We start from the raw sequence: 7,205 nt of genomic DNA, 5'->3' as shown, positions 1-7,205 counted from the left end.
CGATTGTTTACACACATTTTCTGAAAGCATGCCTCATATTCTCAGAACTCTACACACAAATCCAAAAACACACACACAATGGGCAAAACCCCTCAATTCTCCTGCAAAATGAAACTTTACATTCAAAACGATGTTATTTCTTCTCAAAATGGTATTTTGTTTTCAAATGACACACACAAACCATCATATGAATAGACATTTATAAGAACCAGTTGAACACTGATGTGCTCAATGTAAAACACTATGATGAATGGAAAACACTTCTTCTCCATTCATCATAATGATTTAGGCCTTTTTTTGTTCAGTGTTACACTTTCTACAGACAGTACATAAGTGTGTTGTAAAATATCTGAGAATATTGTTTTTATACTCAGAACACACAAATACACGGTAATGAATATATATTTTATTTTTCCCACAAAAACAATGTACACAGTGTACATCCCAACCAACACAAAGTTGGACATACAGTGGTCTACATACAAAACAACAGAAGAATTTACTGTGTACAGTTACAGTAATAAAAAAAAGATCCAATGTTGGCATCCATTGCCCCATTGAAGAGCTCACCTGTTGCCCTTTTATGCTAAAGCTCTGATTGCTAATTGTAAAACTGTGTGACGAGTGTTTGCCCATGTGAAGAGTCAGTGTGCGTATTTGAATGGCAGTGTGTTCCTTGTGAAAACAAGAGATTTTCTGCATGAAAATTGTGCCAAAAGCAGAGAATTGTGTGTAGTGTTTTGAAAAAAGTGTGTTTTAGAACTGAAATTTGAGTGTAAAGCAGGAATTGTGCTTGTAGTTTAGCAGAATTGGCTAAGGGGGTTGGTGAATGAGTTACATGTTGTGGTCATTGTGTCTCAAGTACCAGAAAATGTGTGTAAACAATCGAGAAAAACTGTAAGGTACAACATATCTCTTGTAATGACTGTCCTTCTCTTGCTTGCCATTAGATGGCATGTTCTTCATTTGAAAGACAGAAATGTCTGCAAACCACTATCTTGAGAATATTCTTCTCACAAAATCACTGCAATGTCATTTAATGTAGATCTTAAACTGCTTCTTATAAAACTAAAGTGCAAATTGTTTTCTTCATCCAGACTTGCATTTTTACTTTATATGGTTTTGTTTAGTGCTTCCTTTCAAGATGATATACATTATGATGAGCATTTCAAAACCTTTAAAGGCATTTTTGCATTATTTCAGTCCTGCAGTGCAGGCGATTAAATGTTTAATTTCACATGATTCTTTTTTAGGACCATCAGAGCAGACAGTGTCATCAGAATGAACAGGCGGACACGTTCTCCTACAGATGTCCCTTATCTCGCCATGCTTCGACTAATGTGTCTCGGCTCTGAGGCTGTCTGCTCTTTGTCTGAGAGAAACGGCAGAGAATGGGTAGGCAATGTATGATGTAATTTATTTTGAGTAGCGCCTCTCTCATTTGCCTGTAGGGGGCACTGTTGAGACACCAAAGAGGGCCCAGACACACTTAACCTAATTCCCTAGTTTTGCTTGCCAGACACTAGGTTCATGGAAAGTCACTGATTTTATCATTTATTCAAATTATACTATGCATCCAGCAGTTAAAACAAATGGCTGCAGCTGTTCTCATTGGTTATGTGAAAACTGATATTTGTGTGCCCTTGATTAATGCTTCATTCAGCTGCCGTTGTTGTCCGCACAGGCTCCAATGGGAAATTTCAAGCCAGACACGCACTTTATTTCAGCCCATGTGCTTGTACAGCCTGTTGAACTGCCATGTTATGATCAGATTTTTTTCAAAATGATTGTATGATGAGTAATAGAGTTTAATCAGTTACTAAAGCATGTGATTCATTCCACTGAACGTGTATAAGTGCTACAGTAAAGCTGAAACGTACACGCAGCGTAGAAGCGCTACACGTGCGCACATGCACAGCATACGCTGCTCCTCATTCATAAAAGCACACGGCGTGTTTTGATGGATACTGATTGGATGAGGGCTACGCTACGCTTCTATTCGCCGCATCCTACGTGCCCAATCAGAAGCAGGCTGCCCTCCATTCCTTCTGCTCTGTGTTTCAGAGTTTCAGTAGTGAGTGACTGCTCAACTGGATCCTGCAGCAGTGGCCAGAGGTCTGTGGACAGTATAAACAAGGATAGATTAGTATTGCTATTGCAATGCAAACAACAGGGCTATAATGCATCGCTGTAAGCTCATTAAACACAACATACATTTGCTTAGAAAGCAATCTGCATGGGTGATCTTATCCAGATTAATTGGTATTCAAATTCCTAGTTATTTCTTTCAGGAAGAGATGTTTGCATACTTAGAAAAGCAGTCATAAGGTCTGACTGTGCTAACTGTATGGAACTCATAGTAGCGGATACCAAGGCAACTAAATGACTGTCGTCACTGATATATTGTGCTATTTTTCTGTTTGTGCTTGTTATTTGCTAGTTTGTTTGAAATTTGTATCACGTAATAATCATGTTTTTCAGCATTGCTTGTGTCTCTTAGGAAAATCAAAGGGTTACTCAGATGGAAATCTGGCTTTTTCTCTTGCTTCATTCACAGATGTTTGAGATTTAAACCCAGATGCCTCATTTGTTGACTAAATTACCACAAGCAACCGGACAGCTGCCTCTTTAGACTACTGACCAAATGACCATCCAAAATATTACCCCATACCCCACGTGTTTAGCATTATTTATTAAAAAAAAGGCTGTCTGAGTTTTGTTTCATGTATAGGAAATAGGGTGAATTCAGGTTGACTGGGACACTTTTTCCAAGTAATGTCAATGGCGAAAAGTGTCCCAATCACACTAAATTCACCTTATTTGTGTCTGCAGTTATTTGCATTCACAAAGATAGGCCTCGTGCCGTGGCTATATACTGTATTTTCAAAGAATATACTAAGTATGAACTGAACTGACACTCAATTGCCTATTAATTGCTATTAAATTGCATTATAGTACACTTAAGTGGCCTCTTATTTAATTAATATTGTATTACCTGCAAGTACAGTTTTTAGAAATATACTTAAGAATACAAAATTTAAGCACACTTCACAAGGGCTGTGTTATGGTTGTTTAGTTGAAATACAGAAATTTGATTGATACGGATGTCAAGACGCATGCCTTTCCCCCAGATTGCCGCTATTTGCTCATTGAACTTGCATAAGATTATTCAATTATATATGTGTTTGATACCTAAGAATCATACAAATCAAAATGCAGGCAGTTCAGTGATGGTTAATTAATCAGATAGAATTGTCTTTTGTCAGTGAAAATGTGTGTGATTGATCCAGATGGTTTAGTTTCCAGATGGGAATAAAAGAAGGCATTCTCATAAGTGAATGTAATGTTTGTGTAGCAGATATCACACATTTTATGGCTAAATATTAACCAGTTCCTTTCTCTAGTATATATACATACTCGTGATACATGACAATATTCACCCCCATAAGGTGTTTGGAACATGTATTTTAGTATTATAATTAGTTACTTAAAGTTGAAATGTAAAGGAGGTAGCGTTGCCTGGTAGACGATACATTGAGCAGAAAAATCCCATAGACTTGCATTGAAAGAGGGACACGAGTCATACACTCTTAGAATAAGGTTCTATATAGAGGTATAAAAAAACATCTCCCAAGATAAATTATATTAAGTCTGAAGAATTACTGTCGATACCTCTTATTGGATTGAATTATTCAGTCCGTATGAGCTTATTTGATCAGGATTCCTGCTTTAATGAATTAGAGGCACTCTTTGCTTCAAACTAATGGTGATATGAAAACCGCTATTGGCAGATTCATACCGTAACAGTTTCTACATGACTATCGGCTCAATAAAAGCATTAACTAAGGTTTTTAAAGGAGAACCCCTGACCAGTTGGCACATCGGCTTGTCTCTTTCATGCACTGACCCCGGCTGTCGGGGATGAGGTAATGTTTGCCCCCCTGCATAAGTAGCAGCCAGTGACCGGCAGTTTAAAATTGGCATGCCACAGATATGCAGCGCTGCCCTGGTGAGGGGCCAGTTTGTAGCTTTGGAACAACACATGGTAATTAACTACCTAGAGCGACAAACCCAGTCCGTTTTATTTGGTGTTAATGCGATATTAATGTAACATAAGTAGCATTTGTAGAAGGTAGCACCTTCTTGTATGAAGTGACAGGCCAGCTGTTGTTAACGTAACGCTCCAGTTGCACCAACACTGGCGGACGCACCTGAACTTTCTTCCTGCCCCACCTGCAAACCTCAGACATTGCGAGAGGACAGAACAGTAGGTTCCGGAAGTGCTCCCTGGTCTGGTCATTTGCATGCAATTTGCATACAGTTGCCCCCCCCCCCCCCAAAAGCCTGTTGGTTATGTCAAGAGGCCAAATTAACTAGTTTTCAGTTTGCATCTCATTTGCATAGGAGCTGCTTAACCGCGGTTGCTCTGCTAGGTGACCTTAATTGACTTCGTCCTTGTGCAGGGAGAAAGCAGCCTCTGATTGCAATTAATTTCATTAAGGAAAGTATCATTATGACCCAGAGAATACATTTGCATGCTGTCAGGATAGGGATGTGCAAGCTGTTCCCAATCAAGTTGCGTTTTGCATGTGTAGATGTTCTGTCATACTTTTCGTAAAGATGAAAAATTAGTCCAGGCTATGATGAGTGTTGCCTTCATCAGCGCGATCAATCTCACTCAGAAAAGAAGCAGATGCATTCATTACATTAGCGGGGGAGGTTCGTAGTTTTGCCACGGTAAACGGTCCGATTTCGCCACAGGTTAATGTGAAGGTCTAGTTCTGCTGTCACCGTCTGAAGAAAAAGCACAGGGCTGGGCGAAAGGAAATGAACTCAATTAAACATTTTAGCGAGGACATTTTAAGAAAGGTTTCAAATGTTTTGAATCTTTATATATATAGTGGGTTCTAAGGTTGAGATCTGATTTAAACCTAACAAGCAGAACTTTTCAAGATATTTATATATTTTTTGTTTAGTTATTTTTTATTTTCACAAAATCCAAAACAGACACACATTTTAATGATGGATAATTTACTTTAATTTTAGAGAAATTTTTATTCAAATGCTAAATAGGTTTTCACACTAATTAATACATTTCACTCAAATTGTTTTTATAATATCATTTATATTAAATAAATATATTTATTTTATTACAGACATCATTTTAGAAAATCACTAATGGGTTGAATTAATTATTTGTTCAATGCAACTTGACACTCCAATTGTTATGCTGATATTTTATATAATATAAAATATACGTTTCATTATAATACATGTATTTGTCTTAGTATATTTTATTTAGAAAAAATGCAAAATAGAAGCATTTTCACTAATGAGATTGAGACTAAAGAAAATTTTCAATTCAACTTCGCGCTCATATTGATACGCTATAGTTATATAAAAATTTAGAATGAATATATACATTTTTCATTATAAATACATTTATTATAATCATATGCATTAATTATTTGTTAAATTATTAATGAATTAAAAAATTCAAGAATTGGGAATTAAAACATTTTCACTAGTAGTCCCAGACGTTTCACCCTCACAAACACTACCTCTCTTTCTTTTCTGAGGATTGCTTCAAATATCACAACCACATGTCACCAAGTTGAATGAGCACAAGACTGTGTGTGTGTGTGTGTGTGTGTGTGTGTGTGTGTGTGTGTGTGTGTGTGTGTGTGTGTGTGTGTGTGTGTGTGTGTGTGTGTGTGTGAGGGTGACAGAGTATATTTTCCTTTCCTCCTCAGGGTAGATTTGTAATTAAGCTTTTGGGTTGAGGCTTTTCTGCTCGGCTGGAGCTCCAAAAGCTTTGGAGAGAGAGAGAAACAGAGAAGGAAAGAGAGGGAGAGAGGGCGAGCGAGCAGAATCATAATGACACTGCTCCTAGTGGAGTGTGAAATTCACCTCCGAATCCATATGCCAATAGCATCTCTCACCAAGGCCCCTGCGCCCACAACAGGGGCCTCCTGAGCCTTTTAACCCCAACCTCTGGAAATCAGTTATTCATTCGTTCGCCACAATCGCAGGTCTTCTGATTGCTCTGACGCCTCTAATAAATGCTCAGATTGGCTTCTGAGCGCCGTGGTCCGAAATGAGAATGTCTTTGCGTCGTTCCACAGAGACAGTTCCTTTCCTTCAGGGTGGAAGCTTGTGGAAGCGGAACGTGTCAAATCCTCAATGGGGATCTGGAATGAAGGAGATGTGCGGGTCATACCTGAGGGGCTTCTGTTGATGAGAAGTGGCGCCTTAATAACACCGTTTGGAACACCACCTTTGAGAGCGTCGTAACTTCAGTGCGGCAGCGTGCGAGCTTTACAGCACCTATTCTTTGTTGTCTTTATATGTCTGCTCAAAATATTTTTCCACCCCATTTGCCCTGCACATTGAGATTGTGGCCTCTGTTTTCGATACAAACACTGAACAGAAGTGGAGAAATGTTCTCGAGATGGAAAATCCTCAAAGATTTGTGCGACCAAAAATCAATATCAATCCTTGAAAACACACCAAACCACCTTTTGTTTGGTATCATGTAGCAAAGAGCTCTTTTTGCCAGCAGACTCTCCTCTGTTCAGTGTTTTCTACAATGACAGATTCCCCGGAGGTTCGTGATTTATGTTCTCCATGTCAACCTTTCTTGCTCGTAGTGACAACTAACCCATGCCACTTCCACACCATGCACGAGTCAAAGTAGTCAGAGCAACTTTTCTCTATTTGCAGATAAGACGAGACATGCACGGGCGAGTGATGTATATCCTGCAAAAACCATCCCGCTGAGTCTGAAATATAAACACTTATAAGGCTTACCAAAGTGAATCAGGGTAAGAAAAAAACATGTTTTGGAAGAAGGATTGATGATGTATTGACTCATTATTTAAGGCAAGACACCCTAGGTGAATAGGGTAAAAAAAATACTAATGGACATCACCATACTTCACCAGTTGATTGATTACATTAATGATTGCAAACATTTTTTTGTATTACAAATGTTCTGAAATGTTATGTTAAATATGCAAATGAGGTGTTATCTAATTAAATATTCACCAATTTGCATAATTTTCTAGAACATTGGATAAAGTCAGCTTAAATTTCAGGTTCAGTAAATTCTTGTTTAATGTTTTTGATGTATTAGAGTCAAAGGTTTTTACAGAGGGGATTTTGGATATCTCTATGTATCACTCCTCAATCAGAAAATACTGTCA

This window comes from Scardinius erythrophthalmus (assembly GCF_964197995.2).
Source record: "Scardinius erythrophthalmus genome assembly, chromosome: 10".
Taxonomy (NCBI): Eukaryota; Metazoa; Chordata; class Actinopteri; order Cypriniformes; family Leuciscidae; genus Scardinius; species Scardinius erythrophthalmus.
This window is presented reverse-complemented; position numbering follows the sequence as displayed.